The following is a 25,652-nucleotide window of genomic DNA, read 5'->3' on the forward strand; positions in this document are numbered from 1 at the left end:
CAAACCCCAAATCCTCAAGGGCCTACAGGGACACTGCGCCGTCACCCGGGCCTGTCCTGTCCATTAACCCTTGGGACTTGAGTTCCCGGGGGCTCAGAGTGCTAATGCACATTTGACAGTTAAGGGCACTGAGGCTTAGGGAGCACAGGGCCTCCTGGAGGCCACACACAGGACAGGACCAGGGCACAGCCAGTTTAGTAGTGGCTTCCTTCAGTCCTGAAGCCACAGGAACAGGATGTACATTTGCTGCTCCCCAGAGCCCAGAATCCTAGGATTCTGCTGTCCAAGTCTCTCTACCCTGGGTCCCCAAGACTCCAGGATCTTTTTCAGATTCCTTTTCTTGCCCGCTACTTTTGTCTGCAGTGTAAGGCTCCCAACAGCAGCCTACAGCCTTGTTCTTGTCCGTCTCAGCCTCTGCCTGCCCATCTTTTGGGCCAAGGGTCCTGCTTGAAGCCACTCAGGTAGCCAGACAGCCTGCGGTCAGGTTCCAGCATGTTGCTCTTCCAAAGCCAGAAGAACCTGTCTATTATGTTCTGGCTGTTGGGCAAGCTGGCCCATGGGGCCATTGGGTCCCTGGAATGCTCGCCACCATACACTCTCCACCCCATGGTATCACATACACTCCTTGTTAAGGATACAGCTCAGCCAGGAGGCTTTCCCTGCTTCATTCCTGTAACTGAATATCCCACTGGCTGGCCCTTCCTCTTGGAGCACCTCATCCAGGCATCGCTCTCAACACAGTTTGACCCCCAAAGTCCTAGACCTAAGTTCCACTGTGTCAGAGAATCTTTCTCACAACCTGATAAGCAAAGTGTCCCTGTCAATCTCCAGGGCATGTCTCACATCCAAGGATCTCCATCTGCATCCCCCCAACCCCGTAATTCTCTGACCAGAGAGGCCACATCTCAGGCAAGAAGTCAAGGGACACGGAAGTCCAGGTATATCCAAATGATTGGCAGAGATATAAGACACATAGGAGGGCTTTGCTAACATCTTATTGGCTGAGAGGATGAATGAGGGGTGGAGAAATGAACAAGCAGGTTTCTTCCACAGTCCTGTGTAGATGAATGATACATTGGGTAAGGAGAGGTCAGGAGGCCCTGCCCACAGTTGGCAGCTGCAGCCTGATGTGCAGTTCTGCTGGGTGGAAGGCAGTGCACTCCCCTTGAGAGGGCTACCAGTGCCTTAAGCCTGTGTAGGCTTCACTATGCAACCCTGGCTCAAACCTGCTGTGCAGCCCAGAGAAAAATCACTGCTCGTCTCTGAGTCTCATCTTCCTCCTCTATAAACAAGAGAGTCGGAGAGGTGGTCCCTGTACTTGCCATCTTCTAGGAGGTCCTGGGTGCTTGTCGCCTTCTGGGAGTCATGTCCTAGATTAGAAATGAGAGGGCAAAGAACGTGAAGGGATGGAGTGTGGCTTCTGAGAGGATGCCACAAAAGGGCAGGGGGCTTCTGCATTGCTTGTGGTTTCTCCCAGGGAAGCCAGCTGCCATGTTGTGATAGCTGCTTCACACTTCTACTGCCTCAGCTGTTAGCCAAGCCCTGCCTCCACGGACTGCACTCTCTCCTAACCATACACCAAAATAAACCTTCCTCCCTTTAGTTGCCTCTTTAAGTGGCAAATGCACCCCTTTCCTGTGGCTATGGTGGACTCCACATCTCTTGGAAACCACATGTGGACATGACCCAGCCTTGCTTGGCCACAGATGTGTGTTGATTCACAAGAAGGGCTTTTCTTAGAGACCACTGGGTAACAGAAGGGCTTTGGGCCCTCAGAGGCCGAGGGATTAATTTCAATGGCTGGCTAGGCTGAGAGGCTGAGTCTCTGACTCTCACTGCCTTCTGGGTGCAGAGTGGCGGGGAAGTCCTGGCCTTGCCCAAAATATAAACATTTAAGTGGTTCCAGTGTCCGTGTCGATTGGGTTTTTGCATGTTTTTATAATTCTGTGTCTGTAATACTTACTGGTGGTCTACATACACTACAGGAAGGTGGTTCAAAGGTGTGTGCAAATGAGTATGGATTCTGGACTGAAACGAGAGAACCTATAAGGGTGGGCGGGGAAGATTTGAGCGCCAGGTTTGCAATGTCCCTGACCCTCTGCTGTACTCTATCAGGAGAGTTGGGGAGACCGAAGGTTGATGGCTCTAACTGGGCTCTGTGTCTGCATTCCAGGACAGTCCTATAGACAAACATCTCCAGGGATGGATAGCTCTAGGAGGGAGAGGGGGCTGACCTGGAACTCTGCATCCTCTTTTCTCCCTGATCCTCTATCAGAGACAAGATGCAGTCTGAGGATACAGGGGGGACCATAGCAGATGTGTCCTGGGAGCAAAAGGGTGGGGTAGGAAGAGATCAGAGAGCTCAGAGACACAGATTCCAGTCCCAGCTCCACGAGGGACCAGCAGCAGGGCAAGGAGCAGCCAGGTCCAGTCTAGAATCTGTGAAAAGGACAGACGTCCTGTAACCACAGCCAGAGGTTTGGTGGCCGCTCTCCACAGGGATCAAATGAGACAGCAGGATATGAAGGCAGAAGGCAGGGTTTTAACAGCCACATCAGGAGGATCGAGAGAAGTACCTCAGCTGCCTTCCGGGTCTGACATGAGCTTTAGGCTGCACTGGAAGGAAGGTTGGTAGGGATGGGGCAGACGTAGGTCCCTCAAAGTAGACTACAGTCTGCCTGATCATTTCCGTACCCTGGCTCTGCAAGGATGCTCACTTGAGGGGACAGTCCAATTTCCAGGAGGCAACCACTCCTGCGTATTGTGCAGCCTCGGCTCCCACCTTAGGGTAATTGCTCCTGTTTGAAGGGCGATTTCATGGGGCGATCTGTTTGCATGGCTCCCACCTTCCTGTCTCTGAGGTGACTGCAGCCTTGGGGTGATGACTAGAGAACTTCAGGGGTCTTTTTAGGGGCCTGAAACAGGACACTGTGAAGGCTACCTGTGCCACACCTCAGTCACTCTTGCCTTTGTGTCTTCGGCCATGAAGATGGATGGGAGAGGTTCCTCTCACTAGCTCTCAGACAGAGACTCCTTGGGTGATTCACACATGTATGTGCAGAGGTCAGCAGGAAGCCTGGAGTAAAGGCAACAGCTATGAGATGAAGGCAGTCGGCGGCCAGCTTCACCCTGCTCCATATCTATCCAGCCTCTGTGACCTGATTGAGTCTGCTTTTTAGGACAGGAACTTGTGGTCATTTTCTGAGACAGGGTCTCCTGCAGCCCAGACTGGCCTCAAGCTCACTATATACACCAGAATGACCCTGACTCTAATCCTCCTGCCTGCACTTTCCAAGTCCCGGGATCACAGGCAGGCACCACCACACAGTTTAGCAAAGAACTCTGTAACTATCTGTTATACCACTATGTATATAATCCCCCAAAGTCCTACACTAGGGCACATGGCCTCCATTCATTCGACACTTTGTGATCATCCCCAAGTGCCAGCCCTGGGGACGGGACAGTGGGCATACAGCCCTACTTTCTCTCTCTGGGAGCCACGCTCTAGGGAGGGAGACCCAGTAAGAGTGATGGATTAGGGAGTGTGTGAAAAGAATCATTTCTCATGCTAAATTTCTTCAGGAGGACTCCTGAAGGGGACTCCGCTGCATGCTGCCCTCTCTTGGGGATCCAGGCTTAAAGGGACTTCATATTCAGCTTCCACAATGAGGCACTTGGAGTGACATTGCATAGAAGCACTGTCTCCCAGCAGCAGCTCTGGAAGTGACAAGTGGCCCTTGGCCCTTGGTCATACCTCCCTACCCCCTGCAAGTCTCACACACCACCTCCCTCCGAGGGCAGGGAAGGTGGTAGCACCCCAGGGTGTGTTCTGTGGAAAGCACAATGCCTACATTGGGCAGATCCATGGATAAGTCCTAGGGGGGAAAACAGTGTGAAGGAGAGGCAGAGGGGTGACATGTATTTAGGTGGTAGAGTAAGCCCTCTAAGAAGTGACTTTGAAGCAAAGGGTCCACGGAGCTAGGTAGAAACCCCCTAGGAAGGGTAAAAAGGAGTAAAGATCTTGAGACAGGTGGCAGGCCAGGAACCCAGTAAGTGGGAGCAGTCACCCAGTAGCAAGAAGCTATCATGTGGGAATGGCTGGTCTTAACAGAATTAGACTTCTGCTTGTTTGTTTATTTTCTTATGTTGATATCTCTCTCTCTCTCTCTCTCTCTCTCTCTCTCTCTCTCTCTCTCTCTCTCTCTGTGTGTGTGTGTGTGTGTGTGTGTGTGTGAGAGAGAGAGAGAGAGAGAGAGAGAGAGAGAGAGAGAGAGAGATAGTGCGTGTGTGGAGGTTGGAGATCAGCCATGGAGTGGATTCTCTTTCCATCTCCACATAGGTTCCAGGGATTAAACTCGGGTCACCAGGCTTGTGTGGCAAGTGCCTTTGCCCGTTGAGCTATCTCACTGGTCCTTGATTTTTTTTTTTTTTGAGATAGGGTCTTGATACATATCCCAGGCTAGCCTGGAATTCACATTCTTCCTACCTCAGCCTCCTGAGTGTTGAGACTACAGGTATGTGCCACCATGCTTAGCCAGGGTTGGATGTCAGTTGGGGTAACATGGGCTCATCTGTTGTCCCAGGGTGGCCATTGGAAAGCAGCATTGTCCTTGGATAAACAACTGTGTGAGGCAGAGACCTAGTTCTGCCCCTCAGTAGCTGTCTGACTTTGAACAAGGCACTTGGCCCCTCTGAACCTTAGCTTACTCTAAATGTGACTAGAGGTGAGGTGGAGATTATCTAGGGTTACAGAGACAGTGAAATGCTGACATCCCAGCTCTGCCATTTGCTGGTTTTCTGGTCACACTTGCTTCTGCCTGAGAAGCCACACCCCCTTTCTCTTCCCTGGTTACCATTACCCCTATCATCAAGATATCAACCCAGGTCTTTCCTACCTTCTGTGAGTCCTGAGACTCCAAGGTCCCCTCCACCTCTGGGTCCCCATGTGCACCCGCTGAGTGGGACCAAGCCTGGCCTGCTGTCTAGGTTGAGGGCAGAGTTTGAGGGAGCACCAGGACCAATAGCAGGTGGCACTCACTGAACACCACCAGGTGGACTCCCAGCTGCCCATGAGCTCCTCCCACTAGGGGGTTGGGAAACATGGGGGCCCCACCCTGATCCTCAGCCCAGCCTGGCTCTGGCAGCCAAGCTCTTGGGTTGGCATGAGCTGGTGGCTCACCCAGGAGGGGAGAGCAGCTGCAGAGAGGGTGGGAGAATTCCTCCCGCTGCTGGATTTGTAAAACAATTGATTAAAGACAATGCAATTAATTATTCTTTGATGAAATAGTGGAAATTACCAAGAAAATGAAGATTTCAGCAGCCGAACATTAAACCCCTCTAATTATGTCATTTCTGAAAAGGGGGGAGGGAGGGGAAGGGTGGAAGTGGCAAGATGGAGGGAAGGAAAGAGGTTTAAAAATAGATGGGGTCACCCTCGAGCTTCTTGCAGGCTGCGTAGAGGAGGCATGGGTTAGGAACCATCACGTAGTTCCAAGAAGGAAGCAGAAATTCCAGAGCTCCCTGTGGGGTCTGGAAACAACCTGGGGGGCACACACTGAGATGCGTGCCTTGAGTCCCTAAAATGCATGCCCAGCCTTTTCTCTTTATAATGGGGAAGAATGAGGCTCAGAGAGGTCTCACAGCTCGCTCAGGGATGCACAGCAACCACCAGACATAGAACTTGAACTCAGGTCTAAGCCCCGAACCTGAATTGTTTCAGCCCTGCCTGGCTGGAGTCTAGTGGTGTAGATGCTGCAGATTGCTTTGGCACACGCCCCTCTAACAGCTGCCCCTTACAGTCCCCAGCTCTGGGTTGGTTTGAGGGCTGAGTAGCTGCCAGGTGCCAACCTCAGATGATCTGAATTGGGCCATGCATCCAGTGATACCTGGCAAGATGAGATCTTCCTACCTCCCTGTGTCCTCTGATCCTTGGGATAGGCTTCTGCAGGCCAGGGAGGGATGGCAGGTAGGTCCTGCCTACCCCTGACCCAACTACCTCTCCCAAGAAACCAAGACTAAAATGCTAATGACTTACATGCTGCTAGCCTGGCTCTGCTGGGTGCTGCTCTGAGGGGCTGCTGGGTGGCCTTGTTTCCCAGCCCCCCATTCTCCTTTCTGCCAGAGGATACATCTGTCAGTCCGTGAGAGGTTTCCGGGCACAGTCTGTTTCAGTTCAAATAGTAAACTCGGTCCCAAGAAGCCCCAGTAAGCTCCAGGAGGGCAGAGGGAGAAGAAGGATGAGGGAATTCAGAACTGGAAAAAAGGTTTTGTGGACTGGAATGGAGGACCCAGGGAACAGAGAGGCCTGCAGGGGTGTCAGTGGCAGATCAAGGAAATGGGAAGAAGTGGACCCTGCAGTAAGTGTAATCCCTCCCCGTCCAGAGAGCCTCAGAGGAGGTCCAGCTTGCTAGAATGGCTAGCCCTGACTGGGCCAAACGCAGAGGACTGGTGTTTCTCTCTCAGCCTGGCAAGGACTCCTTGTCACAGCTTGCTCTGCAGCTCCCTCTCTATCTCAGGCAGATCATATAATTTTTCTGAACACTCTCAGTCACTATCGGGCTCATTTTTTATCAGTTAATATTTCCAATCTGATCTGGCATCGAAACTCCAATTTCTCATTCAGTCTTAACAGGCCTTTCCCTCTGCAGCCTGGTGGGCTCAGGCAGAGACACCTGAGGCAGAGACACCAGAGGCCAGCCAGTTGTAGGAAGAATGAGGACCCAGAAGTTGCCCCAAGGGAATGTTTCTGATGGAACCTGGGAGACTTCCTCCCTGGGACCCTTTAGCTGGTGTCTTCCTCTATGGGGCAATGGTGTCTGCAGCTGCAATGATGGATGGCTCAGCTCTTGCTCCAGGCCCCCCACTAAGACTCAGAGGGCTTCTCTTTGTGTATCAGGTACCCCTCTGTGCAGTGAGCCTGCATCTGCATAGGCTATCCTGATCACCCTAGGCTTGTAACACCACCACAACCAGCACAGAGCCAGCACCATTCCAGACTGATTTCAAAGTAAGGTCTGACTCTAGGGGACATGGTCAGCTTTCCCAAGCACTGTTCCCACACAAAGAGCATCTCTCAGAGGGCTCCTCACGGGCATCAACCTCCCTGCTCCACCTTCACCACTCTCCTAATGTCGCACAGAGAAAGGGTAACAAAGGTCCCAGAACTTACTTGGGGTTGCCATCTCACACGCCCCGGAGAGCTGCCCACCTGTTTGGAAGGTGAGGATTCTCAGCACAAGACTTAATTCTAAAGAAGCATTGTCCCATTTGGATACCCACCTAGGTGTAAGAGTGACCCCCATCAACTCAGAACTGCTTGACCATCAGCCCTGACACCTCACCCAGAGTCCCCTCCATTGGACCAGACATAAAGGCCTCATGTGTATTAAGGATAGAATGGCATTGTAACTATCCCAAAGTCTCTGTACAAGGTATTGAGACCTGAGGCAGGCATAGCACCAAGGGTCTCCGGCTGCCCCCTCCACAGATCACACTCTTGTCACACTTCAGCCCCTAGCATTAGTCTCTCTGAACAGCCTGCTGCAGGGGTGGTGGCCAAGAAACTCACCACCCTTAGAAGCAACAGCAAAAGCAAGGCTGACAACTAGATAGGCCTGTGTTCGAATTTCAGTGCTCTCCTTCTGGCTGTCATTTCTGAAGCTAGTTTCTCTCAGTGTGGAATAGGTATGCTAACACAACCCATGCAGGATGGGAAGATCCACTGAGAGGAGTCCTAGCCCCGTGCCAGCATAAAGCAGGCTAGCCTCCTCAGGACCCTTCCCTTGAAAAACCTCTTCCTCCCGGGCTTGACTCAAGCCCAGCAACCAAGTCTGGCTGGACAGGGTCCTGAACTTGTCATTTTTGCCAAATATAGGATGGCTGTGATGTGCCCAGAGCTCTGAAAGGGTCCTTGGAACCAATAGTGGGGCACAGCCGAGCCAGCGAGCGGGAGGGCTGTTCTTCCACCCATCTGCTCTCAAACCCCTCCCACCAGGGATGGCGTTCGGCCCCTCCCCCAGCTCCCAGCACAGATGGCAGGAAGGAAATGCCAAGGCAGGGACAGGGAGGGGCCACTCAGCCCCCAGCGGCAGCAGCCCCTGCCAAGCTTCCCACAGGAACAAGAAAGGAGCCCCTCCCTCACCCATGGCATTGCCCCTCTGAGAGCCACAGCCCACTGATGCCCTGGTGCCTTGCATCCTGTTGCCATGGTAACCAGGACGGGGCTGACGTGCCGACAGGCAGTCCAGGAGCCGCTGCCACATGCATCACTTGAACTTGATGTGACAGACACTGGCAGGCGGCCTACACAGGGGTGGAGGGAGGTGGTGCCCCGTGGGCAAAGGGATCCAGACCAGACAGGGGAAAGCTCACATGGAAGCCTGCCAGGCAGGATGTGTTTAGGATCCTCGGAAACCTTCAAGGCCCTAGAGGCCCCACCCATGGCCTGTTGTGGGTCCTCTCCAGCTCCCAGTTTCCCCCTTTGTAACCTGGAAGAATGGGCTAGGTAGGAAAGAAGAAATAAAATAGCATGGGCTTGTGGTGTGATTGAAATATTACATGGATGTGGCTATTGTGGACAACCAATCTCTGTTCTGGCTTCCAGATCTTCCTGCCGTCTCCCAGCCCTCACTTTCTGTTCTGCAGAATGGGGCTATAGTGCTGCCGTTTCCATTGGATTCAACTGTTCACTCACTCATGTAATAAAAATTTCCCAGGCTGGCGATGAGGCCCAGTTTATATAATACATACCTAGCATATGCCAGACATGGTGGTGTGTGGTTGCAATTCCGAATCCCTGAGGTAGAGACAGAGGGATCAGGAACTTGAGGCCATCCTTGACTATGTAATGAGTTAGAAGGCTGGCCTGGGTTATGTGAAATCGCGTCTCAAAAATGACGGCGACAACGACGACGATACCTAAGCCCATTTTGCATTGCGTTAGGTGCTAGAGGCACAGTGAGCAAGGCTGACCTGTTTCCTACCCTCCTTGAGCTGCTATTCTAACAGGAAGGGCAGACTCTACGCAAAGAAGACAGGGCCTGGTGATGCTGTGTCAATAAAAAGGCCAGGAGTTAGAACATCTGGGCGGAGGCTGAAGTGAGGAAAGAGGCGGAGACAGTGGCGTCTCAACTTCAAACTCACTGGAGACTCTTAGAGTCAGGTTCCCAGGTAGAAGATAGCTACCTATGCTGAGGGAGGGAGAAGTGGGGAGGGGGAGCACCACAGTGGGGAGAGGGAGCACCTCAGCAGGAGTAGGGGGGTTGGCCAGCACCAAATGGTCCAGCTGCTTTATTCTCAGTATGACAGGAAGCTAAGAACAGAAGTAATGTGGCCTGACCTCCGTTGCATGCTGTTTGCTCCCAGAGATGTGTGCACCATTGATGTATGCACCATTGATGTGTGCACCATCGAGGCTGTCCGAGTAGAAGCCAGGAGCAGAGCAAGGATGAGTGTGGTGTGAGTCTGGGGGCAAGTTGAAGATGGAGAGAGGGAATCGAATTCAGAGATCACTGGTGGAGCTAGAATCACTAGGGCTCACTCATGGTCTAGATGTGGAGGGAGAGGGAAAGGTGGAGTCTCTGGAGTATGATGTAAGGTATTGGGGCTGTCTATTTCCAAGACCTGGAAACCCAGGCAATCTGTAAACCACCTGTCCAGATGAGATGTAAGGTGGGAGTGGCAGGGCACGCCTGTAATCTCAGAAAGAGGATCCTGAACTCAAGGTCAGCCTGGGCCTCATAGTGAGAAAGTAACCATACTGTCTATATGGTGGGGATGTAGCTCAGTGGCAGAGCATTTGCCAAGCATGTATGAAGCCTTGGGCTCAATCCCCAGCCTCAGCGCTGCATGAGTAAGGCACAGTGGGGAACCTCTTGAATCCCTGCACTTAGAAAGTAGAAGTAGGAGGACCAGTTCAAGGGCATCCTCAGCAATATAGTAAGTAGAGGCTAGCCTATGATACACACACACACACACACACACACACACACACACACAGAGACAGACACACACACACATACACACACACACACACACACACACACACACACACACACACACCATTCGTTTTTAAGTTTCACTATTCTGAAAACTATTTACCCACTCTCTTAATTAGGGTTTTACTGTCGTGAACAGGCACTGTGACCAAGACAACTCTTACAAGGACAATATTTAATTGGGTCTGGTTTATAGGTTCAAAGGTTCAGTCCATTATCATTTAGGCAGACCACGGTGCAGGAGGGGTTGGGAGTTCTACATCTTCATCAGAAAGCCACTAGGAGAACACTGGCTCCCAGTTGGTTAGAAAGAGAGTTTCATTGTCCACCCCCACGGTGACACACTTCCTCCAGCAAGGCCACATCTTCTAATAGTGCCACTCTCTGGGCCAAGCATATTCAAAACCACCACATCCACAAAAGCAATGAAAGTCATTTGAAACCAAAAAAAAAGAAAAAAAAAGAAAAAAAAAAGAAAAGGAAATTTGAGGAAAGAAATTATAGCAGCACCTTCTTGACTTTGATGTAACAAACAGACCCCTACATTCCCATCCATAACTTGAGAGAATGTTAACTGAGTAGACTTGAACCAACCTGTGACCAATAGGCTATGGACAGCGCCCAAGAGGAACATGGCAGCCTACACTCTGGATGATGCAGAGATTGTCTGCCATTCCCAAGAGAAGGGAAGGGCACTGAGCAGACAGTGCCCCCCACAGAAGCGTCAGCTGGATCCCTGAAGGAGCCTGGAAGACAAGGGAAAAATTTACAAAAAGTTGTGAGAGAAGGGAAACCCTGAAGGCAGAGGGATGACAACATTGTCCCTGGTGAAGGGAAGAATTCAACTTCAGAATGCTTTTGTGTGTGCCAAGAAACTGAAGAGTTTGGGCCAGGTACAGGCTACCAGGCATACGAATAGCTCTGGAGCCTAGGGTTACCAAGGCAAAGGCCTAGAGACAGACATGGGCTGTTCTGGGAGAGCAGCCTGGGTGGAGGGTAGTCAATCGCTTTCCACGGGGCTAGCCAATCTATCTTTCTTTTCCTGACAGGGTCTCACTGTGTAACCCAGCCAGGCTGGCCCTGAACCCACAGAGATCTGCCTGCCTTCTGCTACTAGACTTAAAGGCCTGTGCCACGGTACCTAATGCCCCCAGGCAAGCTGGTGAGTCTTCACGCTTGCTAGCTGTGTAAAGTCGGGCACCTTAGATTTCTTATCTCCAAGCCTGAGTTTGCTTGCCTTGAAAATGGTGACTGTGACCCAGGCACAGAAGCACACACCCTTCATTTACACACTTGGAAGACTGGGACAAAGGTTCATGAGTTCAAAGGCAGTCCGGTCTGCCTAATGACACCTTGTCTCCAAAGAATAAAATGGCAAATGTCCTCCTGGAAATAAGACCTCAGTGAGGGGGCTCTGTCATCGACCTGGCGTGGTGACACCTGGAGTGTCCATCGAGTGGAAATACAGAGATGGAGGACACGTAAAATTCTGTCCCCAGGCTAGCTCATAAGATATACACAATAATGTCATCTTTCTTTCTTTATTGCCTTACAGCGATGGGGTGCGGATGGGACAAGCAGGAAAGTGTGCTGAACTTTTGAGCTCTGATGAGAGAACGCTCTGGAATGCAGGAGGCTCCATCCATGGTCAGGGACTCTGCCCTGGGCACGTGACAGAGGCCCTATTTTCTGACCTTCTGCTCAGTATCAGGCTCTCTGGCAGGTACTGTCTTCTCATCAGCTCATTTTCTTCCATCGTCTCACATGGCGGCGATCGGGGGCAGTATATCATTTAGCTTGTGCTGGATAACAAGTCACCCCAGTATTCATGGCTTAAAACCACCACCGCTTGGTTGTTAAGCTTGTGATTCTGTGGCTTGCAAATGCAGCTGGAATACTCTGCTGCTGGCTGGGCTCACTCACGCATCAGATGCTCATCAGTTAAGTGGCTCTGCTTCTGGGGCTTGGCGGGCTGTCCTCAGAGTGATGGGCGGGACCTGGCCATGTGTCTCTCTCTTCCTCCGGCAGGACTGCCCCAGCTTGTTCACACCACAGCTGGGCAGAGTGCCAAGAGGACAACCGAGAGCATGCAAGACCTCTTGAGACTTGGGCTCAGAACCGGCCCTACCACATTCTGTCACAGGCCAGGGTAAGTCGCAAGGCCAGCCTAGAGCCCAGGAGAGCAGAGAAACGACAGAGTTGTGACGTGAGTGAGACCCACTTGGCACAGAGTCTGGCCCAGTGGCGATGGCACATGCCACTAATCCCAGCACTCAGGAGGCAGAGGCAGGCAGAGCTCTGAGTTTAAGCCTGTCTTATAAAAACAAAACAAAACAACAGCAACCACAAGAAAACATGGCCAGCACAGACAACAAACAGTTGGAACCACTTGCAGCTGCACAGATAGGTCTCACTACCACTGCCCCCTTACATGGCAAGCCCCACCCACAGGCTCTGGTAGATTCTAGAGGCAGGGAACCCTTTCTTTTCTTTTTCTTTTTTTTTTTCTTTTTTTCAGAGCTGGGGACTGAACCCAGGGCCTTGAGCTAAATCCCCAACCCCGCAGGGAACCCTTTCTTAAGGAAACCTAGTGTGCCTGATCCAAAGGGATGCGGAGTTGTGACTGAGAGCCCTGGCTGTACCAGTAAGACTCGAGGAAGTAACAATGTTTTGCCCAATTTGTATAGCCAGCAAGTCACAGAGCCAGGCTTTGAACTCTAGAGTCTCCCATTTAACTGGTGATATTCAAACCCCATTCTCTCATGGTACAGTGAGGTGGCCCTGTTTCACACAATCTCAAACAGCCCTGCTCAAGCAGGCACCAGCGAGCTTGGCTGAGCTCGGATGAGGCAGGAGAAAGGGGCGGAGTTGGGTCAGAGGGGCTGAAGAGGATTGCCGGTGAGAAAAGTGCTTGCTGTGCAAGAATGGGGGACCTGTGTTGAAGCCGGACTTGAGGACATGCACCGGAACCCCAGAGCTGGAGGGCAGAGACAGAGGTCCTAGGGCTGGCTGGCCAGCTAGACAAGTCAGTCCGTGAGTCTCTGTCCAGTGACCTTGCTGCTGAAGAGCAATAGAGAGTAATTGGGAGACAATGGGCATCCACCGCTGGTTTCCACACTCACGGCTGTGCACCCACACACCCACATCCACATACGTATATCACACGGGAGACAACCATCGGCAGCAACAACAGCAATAACAGAAAACCCAAGAACTAGAGGCAGGGGAGTATCAGGATTGAGCAGAGTCTGTGGCCCTGGCAGAGAAGACAGCTTTATGCGGAGGATTCCAGTCTGCCACAGAGAGACACAGGACTCTGCTGGACAGACCAGTGCTGACCCTTTTCTAGACCGAATCTCTGTCTGGGACTCGGGCTGGCAGGGTCCCATCAGGAGCTGGGAGGTGAGGGAGCTGCCTATGGTGTCTCACTGAGCTCCCAGCCCCCCGGTGGTGACAGGCAGGGCCAAGAGATCAAAGAGGTGCCGGGAGGCTGAATAAAGGATCTGCCTCTCAGAAGTGTTCTCATGACATCTCTGCCCGGCTGAGGGCGAGCAGAGGGCACTGGCCTGCCAGGGGACTGCCCCACCTCCTCACCTCTACTGCCACTGCCCCTCCCCCACAGACACCAGAGCCAGGAGCACAGCTGTGCCCAGCCAGGCTGCCGGGTGCCAAGCGGGGCCTGGCGGGCTCCCTCTCATCTGTCTCTCTTTAGCAGGAACAAATGGGAATGAGGGAATCAATTAACAAGGCTCCTTAGCCAAATGGAGGCTGCTCCCACCTCCCCAGCCTGTTAACCCTTTTCTTCCAGGGCTGTTTAAGGCTGTTGGGCTTATTGCCGCAAACCCTGGCCCTGCGGTGCCAATGAATGCCATGCTCCTGTCTGTGCCAGACGCAGATGGCAGCTGCCAAGCTGGAGAGCAAGAGCCAAAACAAGAGAACCAAGTTTCACCTCAACAGAATCTGGGGTCGGCCTCAGCGCACTCAGAGGTACCCACTGCCATGGGCAGACCTGGCCCTTTCCTTCCTCTCTAGGGACCCGAGAACCACTTCTGGCAAAGAAAAACAAACAGAAGGGAAAGGTCTGGGCCAGGTTGGGAGTCACAGTTAAGTCCCTTCTGAGACCCATGCAGGGTCTGGAAAGTTATGGGCCCAGGGGACAGGCTGGGGGGTACCAGAACACTTTGAATAAGCCCTGAACACTTTTTTTCCCCACTGAAAGCAAAGGATCAAAGCTAAACAAGCTGTCTAAGTGATTTAGGAAGGCAAGAAGGTTCTAGAATTCCTGGGTTTTCAGGAGCCCCGGGTTCAAGCACCGGTTCAACAGCTGACATATCACCTGATGACATTCTGAGGTACTAACAAACTATTCTCATCAAGTCCATTGCTTTTTGCCCAGGAAGTTTCCCAAGCCTTGGGTTGGCTTTGGCCTTGAGCTGGCAAAGCTAAAGGGGCACAGTTCACAGTCTGCTCTACTACAGGCAGGGACACTGAGGGCACTCGTATCAGACACGATACGTATGCGTATGTACAGGTATGTGTATATATACATACAGACTGTTGGCCTTCTACGTTCAGAAAGACCGACCTAAGTTTTTACAATGGGGGCTGGAGAGATGGTTTAATCAGTAAAGGATGTGCCGTGCCAGCATGAGGATCTGACTGTGGCCCCCTAGCATCCACATACAAAGCCAGGAGTGGTGCCATGCACCTGGATGTTCAGCAGTGGGGAGGCAGAGACAGGAGGATCTCTGAGAGTTGCTGGCAGCCAGTCTAGCCAATCTGTGAGCCCCAAGTTCAGGGGGAGACCCTGAAAATGATAAGGTGAAGAGCAATAGAGGAAGCTATCAGAAGGTGACCCTGGCCTCCACAGTAATGCACAGACAGACAGACAGACAGATATACCCACACATGCACATGCACACATGCACACACACATACACATGCAGGGACACATGTTACAGAATACACACACACACACAAACAAATACATACACACCTTAAAAACCTGTATGCAACTTGCATTGAAATATTTACCATTCCCACACCCTGACATTAGACTAGCGAGAAAGATCATTGAGGATAGAGCATCTGCAAGCCCTACTCCCACACTTCAGTGGTTTCCAGAGGCAAGGAGCCATAGAAAAACCAAGCGTGCACCAAAACAATGGTCACTCTTCGTGGAGATGGGGCATGAGTGACACTGTGGTCTCAGCGATGTTTTGGTTAATCCACCCACCTGTGGTGATTCCCTGTTACAAATAGGCAGTGAGTTTCTACAGTCACCCATTCACCCATCTTTTGGGTTCCCAAATGATAGGTTTAGCATAGGATGCAGCCATGGCCCTTGAAGACAAAGCCACAGATACCTACCACACTAACTTTGGTGAAATGCAGATATGCTGAGCCTCACTTTTCTGACCTGTAAAATGGGGCCAACCACACTGAGCTGCCTTGAGGATGAAGCGAGATAACTCCAATAAGAATGCCTAGTACATTCTGGTACAGAAAGCAAGCTTGACTTGGGGTCCCTCTAAAATGAGGCATCCTGGTTAATTCCTCCAGCTCTGATACCACAGGATGCCAGAGCCCAGAGCTCCATAACAGAAGGTGACTGAACAAAGAGCTGTTTCTCAAAGGTCTGGAGGCTGCTTCTCTCACTCAGGACTGGTGAATTCTTCCTGCTCTTCTACCTTGTCCAGGACTGTCCCCGCCTTCCTTCCTAGGCTCTGCCCACCGTCCTGGGAAGAGCACTCACAGATACCCAGAGCAGGCAGCCAGGGTTCAGACTCCAATCTAGCCATGTGATCATGCTCCCCCCAGCCCAGCCCTCATGCCTCAGTTTCCTCACAACAAGACTGATGAGAGTAGCATCTCACAGGGCTGCTTTGTATGTGGCCCGTCACATAACAAATGCACGTATTAGCCATTCGAGGTATTAGCTGGCTGGCTCCCACTCCATCCAGTTGCGGAAATGGCACGGACCTCTGCAGGAGAGAGCTGAGTGCTGGGACGGAGCTGTAAACAAGACTGATTGACGCCTGTCTGTCCTCCGTGCTCCCATCCCGGTGGAGGCAGACACATCAGCAGGCAATTGCAGTCCAGCGTGACCAGGGCCACTCCCCAGGGATGTCTAAGCTGGGGGTGGAAGGGACTGTGGAATATACTGTACAGCCAGGAGAGAGGCTAACCCCACAGAGAGACGCAGGGCTCTGGTGAGGTGAGGTCTGTCAGACAATACAAGTGTCTGGGTGAGAACCAAACAGAGCTGGGCTGGCAAGACAGCTCGGCAGGTTAAGGCCCACTTGCCATACCTGGAATCCACGTGGAGGAAGAAGAGAACTGACTACTTCAAACTGCCCTCTGACCTCTACATGCATGCCATGGCACACATGTGCATAGGCACATGCACTTATACATATACACACATATATCAATAAATGCTTAATTTTAAAAAGGGATGGGGGACAGAGTAGAGGGGCCTTGGCAATACGAGTGTTTGTGAGGGGGAAGTGGGAATGGGGACACACATGTCACCTGAGCTGTTCTTGGCCAGTTCTGGTGAAGGGAACCTAGGAGAGGCAAAGCCTGGGTGGCTTCTCAGTGGTGGTGACATGGAGCTGTTCCCCTCACTGGCCTGTGAGTGATGTGTGATTGACTGAGGAAGGGGAGCATGGGGACCACGTGTTGGTAAATGTGTACTTCAGTAACAGTGTGCATGGTGTGAGGGTGTGTTTGGGTGGGTGGAGGGCTTGTTAGGGTTCACTATGTCTGCAGAAGTCAGGGAGGGACTGAGCACTGTGAAGTTCGGTGCATATGCCTGTGAGTGTCCCGAAGCCTATAGGCCTATAGTTTGGGTGTTCAATGAATGGCTGTATGTGCTTTTTTGTGTGAGAGAATATTCTTGCAGATAGATTGCCTCTGTGTGGTGTGTGTGTATATGTGTGTGTGTGTGTGTGTGTGTGTGTGTGTGTGTGTGTGTGTGTGTGTGTGTGTGTGAAAGAGAGAGGCAGGGCAGTGAGCTGTGCCTCTCCTCTTCCAGCCCTGCTGCAGAGCGCACGCACACACACACACACACACACACACACACACACACACACACACACATTCACGTACTCCTGGGTTGAGAGGGAGGGGAGGCTGCCCGTTGCTGCCACAGCCAGTCAGAACTTGCTCATTTGCATGTTAATGAAGCCCTGGGAGCTCTCCAGCTCCAGACTGACAGGAGCCCCTGGCCCAGTCTTCCCCTGACAAGCCTGAGAGGGAAGGGGAGGCTGAGATCCATCCAAGGGAAGGGGAGGCAGCAGTGGAGGAGGGCCGGGAGGAAGATCCCCTTGCTCCCATGCCTACCCCAGGTTCCCACTCCTCACTGTCCAGTCAGCTGGCTGTGTGCCCAGTGCCCTCCACTTTCCTTTCTAGGCTCCTAGCTCAATGCAAGAGAGCTGGAGCAAAGCCTTCACCAGACTGGGGTGAAGTCAGAGGAGTCTGCTTAAGGATCCAGATCAAGTGTAGAAACCCTTTAAACTACCCACACTCTGAGAAGTGTACCTAGGAGCAGTGTGTATACGTAGGAAGCCTCCCCTCTGGCTACCACCCATCCAGGCCTCAGCCACACTCAGGGTGGTGCTTTGCCACCTCTGTACCACAGAAAAGGCTGGGTTCATCTGGGACCAAATCTCTCAAGGCCTTGCCACTGCCAGAGTTCTGTCAAGAGAGGGCAAGTCAGAGCAGGGAAGGGGAAGGATCTAGAATGGGGGTTCTGAAGACTGAGGAGACTGGGGTAACAATGCAGGGGCCCCTGTGTCTGTGGTAGCCAGAGAGTGAAGGTCCCCCAGCTCTGATCTACTGTTTCATTCCTGGGACCTTTGAAATCAGACACCTACCCAGTCCCTGATTCTGCCACTTTCCCATCCCCCAACTCCCTTTAGGCTCATCCCCCACTCCCACCCCCACCCCCGCCTTTTTCTTAGCCAGCCACTTCCCACAGGAGGCCATTACTCTCTGGGGAGCCCACAGCAGCTGGCTCCCAAGCAGACTGTCTGGTTTTGTCTCAGAAATGTGTCCCCTGCCTTGGCACAAGGACTCTTGGGCTGAGGCCTTGGCCCCTCCTCCCTCCTCAGTCTGGGCTCTCCAGGCACTTTCTTCCTGCTTTTTGCCTTCCAGTCCTCCCCACCTCCCTGTGCTCTGCCCTGGGCTTGGCTAAGGCCTCTGTCTCTCCCCAGCCTCTGTCTCCATCTCTCCCTCCTTCCCAAATGCTCAAATATTCTCCTCTCTCTCTCTCTCTCTCTCTCTCTCTCTCTCTCTCTCTCTCTCTCTCTCTCTCGCCTCTGCCCATTCTCCCCCTGGCAAGGCCCAGGTATGTCCTTACGATAGAACTGGAGATCTGGCAGCATGGGCACCTCCAGGCCCAGGTCTCTGCAGGTGAGAGGAGAGGCAGGCTGCTGCTGGTGTTAATTGCAGGGAGGATATCTGGCAGAAATAAGGTGGTTTTTCTGCTTCAGTGACGACTGTTACAATCAAATTGTCCACAGACAATTAGTGGAGTGGGAGAAATAAGAATTAGATTTCTAATTATTTTCCCAGTAAAAGCCGCCCTGGACCTGTGGGTGAGGGGGAAGGGCTGCTTGGTGGAGCTCACAAGTGCTTTGGGGCCTGGCATCCTTGGAGCTGGGGGAAGGGGTCCAGGTTGGAGTTACTGGAACCAAAGTGAGGTGGTCCAGCCAAGCCCTTAGCACACCACAGAAGCAGAGAAAGAAAAGATCTGTCTTTGCCTTGGGAGTCCTGGCCATCTACAAGGAGCTGGCAACCTGTAGGCACAGGTCCTAGCATCTGTTTTGAGGCTACTTCCTAGTGGCTTCCATTTTTGACCCTTGGTTTGCTCATTCCCAAATATCCCTGGTAGAGTTGTGGGGTGTCAGTGGGGATAAAGATCTCATCAGACCAGGCAGGCGTCTGGCTCTAGGCTCACACATTGATACACACATTCACAAATGCACTCTCCTTCCACACCTGTCCACCTCCCTGGATGCACAGTGTGTCTCAGTGGCAGGAGGAACAGACTCAAAGAAAGGGTGCAGAGCCTCACTTACCCCCCCCCCCCGGGAGCCTCAGTTTGCACCCCTGTCGGAGTCAATGTTAGCATTTACCAGGAGGGCAGGAGTACAGGTTCTATGACTCCCTTGGGTCACTGTGAAAGGAAGGGAAGGTACGTCTGGCTTGACTAATGTCCTGCTGTGCCTAGGATGTGCCCTACACGCCCTGTTCTCACTAATGCACTGCTGTGGAGTGCTGGTGCTGTTACTGCCTTTCTAGGTCTGAAGAGTAGGAAAGGGGTGTTACTAAGGAACAGCTTTTGGAAGCTGAAGAAGGGCCTTGCAAGCATTTATCCATCCTAGCTGAGCCCAAGGGCTCTGGGCCAAATGCTCAGGTCCACCATATCAGGACATCCCTTCCACCAGGGACTTGGATAGGACAAGCTTGGGTTTGGGTCCTGGTTATGCCTGTTCACACCGGTGAGGCCGCTTCTATTCACAGCGGTGGGGCCAGCCACCTCAGCTCCCCTCTCAGTAGGGTGAGGGTGTATCAGCGACACCCTCTGGAGCTGTTTTGCAGCTGTAGCCATGCTTTGCACTTGGTAACACTCTGTGGAGTGCTAAGTTACTGCCCTAACCCCTTTCTCCTGAACACCAGCCCTACCCCACACACCTAACACACACATGTCCTGGTCCTCATTATAGTCTGCAGAGAGGAGCGCCTGGCCACCTCAGCACCTTCAGGCCTGACTCCACCCTGACAGGGAGTGTAGGCCTAGCTGGTTAATGTCCTCCCAGTGTCTAGTGACCAGTCACACATTTGCACACAAGTCTCATACAAGTGACTCCTGTGATCACCCACGGCCACAAACACACACACACCACACACACACACACACCACACACACCACACACACACACACCACACACACACCACACACACACCACACACACCACACACACACACACCACACACACCACACACACACCATACCACACACACACACCACACACACATACTACACACCACACACACACACTCACACACACACCACACAAACACACCACACCACACACACACACCACACACACACACACACCACACACACACCACATACCACACACACACACCACACACACACACACACCACACCACACACACACACACACCACACACACATACCACACACACACACCACACACACCACACACACATACTACACACCACACACACACACTCACACACACACCACACAAACACACCACACCACACACACACACATACCACACACACCACACACACACACCACACACACATACTACACACCACACACACACACTCACACACACACCACACAAACACACCACACCACACACACACACATACCACACCACACACACACACATACCACACCACACACACACACAGCACACACACATACCACACACACCACACCACACACACACACACCACACACACACCACATACCACACACACACCACACACACACACCACACACACACCACACACACACACCACACACACACTACACACACCACACACACACACCACACACACACACTACACACACACACCACACACCACACACACACACACCACACCACACACCACACACACACACACACCACACACCACACACACACCACACACACCACACACACACACACCACACACACACACACCACACACACACACATACACCACACACACACACTACACACACCACACACACACACCACACCACACACCACACACACACCACACACACACACACTACACACACCACACACACACACACACACCACACCCTTTCTGGCCCAGCTCACTCCTCCTGTACCCGGGCAGCTGTGCTGCTGTCCCTAAGTGAAATGGGGGGAAGAGAGAATACTGCCCACCAGGGCTATGCAAGCCAGTTGTGGGTCTGGTCTGGGGGGTGAGGACAGATACTTGCAGTCATAGCTTCACTGTGCCTCCCACCCCTACACCTCTGGGGCCAACTGGGTGGGATCAGCAGGGAGGAAGTCGCATGCCTGGGGATGACAAGACCCTCTCTACCTGTATTGATTTACCTGCTGGTCGGCTTTCTTTGTCAGGAACAGGGACCCCTCCCCCACCACCCATCTTTTTCCTTCTCCCCCACACCACCGACTCCGTATCTCTTCCCCTGTCTTGCTGGATCCCAGGTCCCTGACGCTCTGGGCCTGGGTCTCCCGCACCCTGCCTGGGCTATGTAAATGTGGTATTTCCCTCTCATCACCCCGGCTGCCTGCCTGGCTCACATTTAATTTGATCCACAGAGGCGCTACTACAGAGTCGCTCATCAAAGCTAGAAGACAATTAGGTGAATGTCAGGGTGGCCTGGGCTCCACCAGGGCAACCAGAGCCTGGAGCTGGGCTGTGAAGGGTGGGGAGCAGAGGCCAGGTTAGAATCCTGGCTAACCATGGGGCTCAGCCCGGTGGTCCTGCTCCTGCTGTGGAACCAGAGGATGGGAACTGCCCAGTGTTAGCAGGCCAGCCCTGCCTGGAATCATACTTTTAAAGAGTCCCTCCTGTCCCCACATAAGGCACGGAATGAAAGAACTAAGGTTTGGAGGATTCAAGTTGTACATCGGGTCAGGATCCCCTGAGAAAACAACACATTCTTTTCTCAGCCACACCCTGGCCCTGCCTGTGTCTGCTCCCGAAGCCCCCCCCCCCCCCCCCCCCCCGTCTGCTGAACTTCGGTCCAACCTTTTAACCTTCCTTCTTGCCTCTCTGTCTCTCCCGTGTTTCTTCACAGCTCTGATCATTTTGTGCCGTTTCTCCCCGCTCTCTTTGCCTTCCTTCACTTCAAGCCTCTTTCCTTGCCCTCTCCTCTGCCCTCAGGCTCCTGTAGCTTAAAGCTTGACTATAATTTGGCATCCCAACTTCTGGAGCTCACTGGGCCCCAAAGGCGCCCCCTCCTGGATGCCTCTCCACTGCCCCCTAGTTAGTCCCACCTCTCTCATCGGTCTCTGATTTTCTCCCTCCTGCCTGGTTCCCACACATTCAGTCCCCTTCCTCTACCCCTCCCCCTTTTAACGAACAATAATGAAATAATTTAATTTTAGTTTTTTTGTACTGTGGTGTATGAATATGTATACACACGGGTGGGGGCATGTGTGTTCATGTGCACATGTGTGGAAGAAAGAAGACGCTGGGTATCCTTCTGTATCATTCTCTGCTTTATTCCTTTGAGAGAGAGATAGCCTCTCACTGAAGCAGGAGCTCACTCTCTTTTCTAGCTAAGCTGTCAGCCCACAAGCCCCAGCAGCCCTCCTGCCATCACCACTGGGGTTACAAGGATGTGTCGTAATGCCTGGCTCTTTACATACGTGCTGGGAATTTGAATTCAGGTCATAATGCTCGAGCAGCTTACCCACGGAGCCATCTCCCCATCCCACAAGGCAATTTGTTTGTTTGTTTGTTTGTTTGTTTGTTTGTGTTTGTTTGTTGTTGGAGATAGGGTTTCTCTGTGTAGCTCCAGTTGTCCTGGAACTTGTTCTATACACCAGGCTGGCCTCAAACTCAGAGATCCACCTGCCTCTGCCTTTTGAGTGCTGAACTTAAAGGTTTGCACCATTATCGCCCGGCTTGTAACAATTTTTAAAAATGCTATTTTCTTAATAGCCCAACTTCTATCCTATTCCTCCCTCCAGAGAGAAGCTTCTAGAGAGCTGTCTACATTACATGTTTAGACTTTGCTGCCTCCACAGTGCTCCTTGGCCCTCTTCCGTGGAACCATCCTTGCTGAGGTCACTCTATCGCTGGCCATACCTCAACTGGATGCCAAGACATCATTGAGCACTGCTGACCTTCCCTTTTCTGTTAGCCCCTGTTGCTCTCATGGTGCCTCCTAGTTCCCCTAACCCATACTCTGCAGGGACATTTCTGAAGCCTCCTCGGTCCTTGCCTCACTAGGCTTCAGCCCAGGCCCCTCTTCCTGCCCATCCTTTATAGGACCCCAAAGCTTCAGGAACTTTCCATATCTCCATGGCCTGTGATCCTCGGTTCCAGCCCAGGGTGTCTTATGAGCCGGGGACCTGATCATGTGCCAGTATTTTACAGCATTGCCAATGTCTTCATAACCCTCACTAAACCTTCCCTCTGACCTCTTCTCTGGGCTCCCCAAACTTAATGACTGGACGGACTATCACCCTCAGACTCCCCAGCAGAACCTCCTTTTCCCACCTTTCCACACAAGGTGTTGAGGAGCTGTCTCTGAGACTGCTCTTTCTGTCTGCACCAGCCCCAGATTTCCCATGGTGCATTGTAGCATCAGAAGCTAGCATTCAGGTGTTTATCATCATGTTCTCCCCACTATGGAGTGACCTTGTCTTCCCTGCTTATCCAATCCAGAAGTCCACCTTTCTCTTTCTCCAAAACTGATCTTCAGCCCTTCCCCAGGAAACCTCTGATTTTGGTCCCAGCTGGGCACTCAGTCACCTCCACTCTCCTCCATATTCAGATTCTGTGTGATTTCCCAGGCTGCTAGTTGGCAAGTGGTCCATGTGACTACCCCTAACCAATGAACTGTGGTCATGATTCATTCTTACCTGGCCAGTCCACTGAAGAGCAGGTATCTGGCTTTCTTGCTGTGATAAGTCTTCAAGACTATGGCATCAGAGAACACCAAGTTATCCCCAAAAGAACAGCAGCCTTGGGGCTGGAGAGATGGCTCAGTGGTTAAGAGCACCGACTGCTCTTCCACAGGTCCTGAGCTCAATTCCCAGCAACCCCATGGTGGCTCACAACCATCTGTAATGGAATTTGATGCTCTCTTCTGGTGTGTCTGAAGACAGCTACAGTGTACTTATATACATTAAATAAATAAATAAATAAATAAATAAATAAATAAATAAATAAATAAATAAAAACAAAAAACAACAGCAGTCTTAAAGCCCCGTTCTTTTGCATCCTTGACTTGAACAAACAACAAACTACTTTCCCTTCAGGTAGTCTAGTCTACAGGATATTCCTCAGCTCCTCACTAGGTAGCTGTTAAAGTCTTGCACTCTGAGTGTCTACTGAAGGTCATACTCATTGTGAGTCATCCATCTATGAGATCTTTTAACAAAGCAGGGCTCCATGTATCAGAGAGAAAAATACAATTATGTTCAACTGCCAGGGCTGCCAGGGTTGTAGGCACTGGCAAAATCCATACTGAGGGCCACTTCCCTAGAGCTGTGAATTATAGCAGCCCTATCCTGCCCAGTTCTAAATGTTCACACTTTGATCTGGTCCCTAGCGGAGGAGGAATTGGGGATATGGAAAGGGCACCCGAGAAATGGGAACAATGATTGAAATCTCCTAGAGTCAATATCATAACAGAGATGTCAGAGACATTCATAAATGTATGTCAAACACTACTCCAGTTACGTTCCCGAGATATTCATCTGTTTTTTCTCAGCAGTAGTCTTTGAGATAGACAAAATCACTCCCATACTGCAGACGAGGGTGTCGAGGCAGGGTTGACATAAAGGGTTGATATGAATAGCAAAGCTAGGACTTGAAGACAAGAGTTGGCTTCAGCTTTGTTCCTCGCCCTTCCCTGTGTGTTGCTGGGACATATGTAGCTTGGGGTTCCTCTCCAGGCCAGAACCTATCTGGATTTGAGCTCTCAGGGCTAAGGCGGGGGCAGAAACTGAGGAAACTGATTTTCTGAGGGTGTCTGGGGGATGATACACACACAACTCATTGTAGAGGACCACAGGCATGAAGCCCAATCATCGACACAGCCTCCCTCCCTCTTCTGTTACAACCCTTGCCTTGATGCAGACTCTAGACTGTTCGGGCACCCAAGTAGCACAGGAGCTAGAAGATAGTCAAGAGGCCATCCCTTCTTGTGACATGGGTGGTAGAGACAGAGGCGGGTGGGCTTCAGAAAGCATGCTCAAAGGTAGTGATGAATAAACAGGAGTTTGGAGAAAGAGGTTTACATGCCACAGGATACTCACCACCATGGTCAAAAGCCTGCTATCAGTAGATGTGCCTGCTGAGGAGAGTCCAAGGCTGTGTTGTGAGTATGTAGACCCTGAGATTCTTCAGCTCTGAGACACCTCATTGCAAAGACAGAGCTCAATTAATCTCATGTCATCCTATTTCACAAACGGGGAGACTGAGGGTCAGCGAAGCGGACTGCCCAAGGTCATTCCACCAATGAGCAGCAGAGTCTGGCAGAGTCTAGGTTCATGCACTGCTCACAGCTCCAGCTGTTCCCTGCAGTGCAGGCCTCGATAAGAATCCCCCATGTCCCCAAGGATACCTCCTACTGGGGGATCAGGTTACCTGGGTCTCCTGTAGCCAGGGTGAGCCCTTGCCTCACACGCCCACCCGTGTGCTAGGGACAGAAGGGGGACTTTATGTGCAATCTGCCAGACTCTCCAGAAAGCACTTAGGTTTACGATGTGCATGAAATTGATCGCCAGTTGGCGCGGCCCCCGCTCACTCAGTGCCAGCCTCTCGCTGGCAGGAGGCTATCCCCACCCCCATTTTCAAGGAGCATCAAAGCCGCCTGCCAAGGCCCCTTGTGAGGGTCCTTCTCCAGGAACAAGTGCGGAATGGAGGGAGGAATTCTGCCCAAAGGCC

At 52.0% G+C, this 25,652-nt stretch overlaps 1 long non-coding RNA gene across 2 annotated transcripts; it reads right to left on the reverse strand.

Annotated features, from left to right (window-relative positions):
• Window positions 1–939: 939 nt before the first annotated feature.
• On the reverse strand, window positions 940–25,250 carry LOC134487083 (uncharacterized). 2 transcript variants are annotated; one of them, XR_010066795.1, is made up of 4 exons: window positions 25,022–25,250; window positions 10,590–10,741; window positions 2,953–3,076; window positions 940–1,370 (listed from the first exon to the last, which is right to left on the reverse strand). It is a non-coding gene; the product is annotated as an uncharacterized LOC134487083 (long non-coding RNA). The 2 variants fall into 2 exon arrangements; XR_010066796.1 differs by having other exon boundaries at window positions 2,942–3,076.
• Window positions 25,251–25,652: the final 402 nt, after the last annotated feature.

Source organism: Rattus norvegicus, chromosome 5 (assembly GCF_036323735.1).
Source record: "Rattus norvegicus strain BN/NHsdMcwi chromosome 5, GRCr8, whole genome shotgun sequence".
Classification (NCBI taxonomy): domain Eukaryota; kingdom Metazoa; phylum Chordata; class Mammalia; order Rodentia; family Muridae; genus Rattus; species Rattus norvegicus.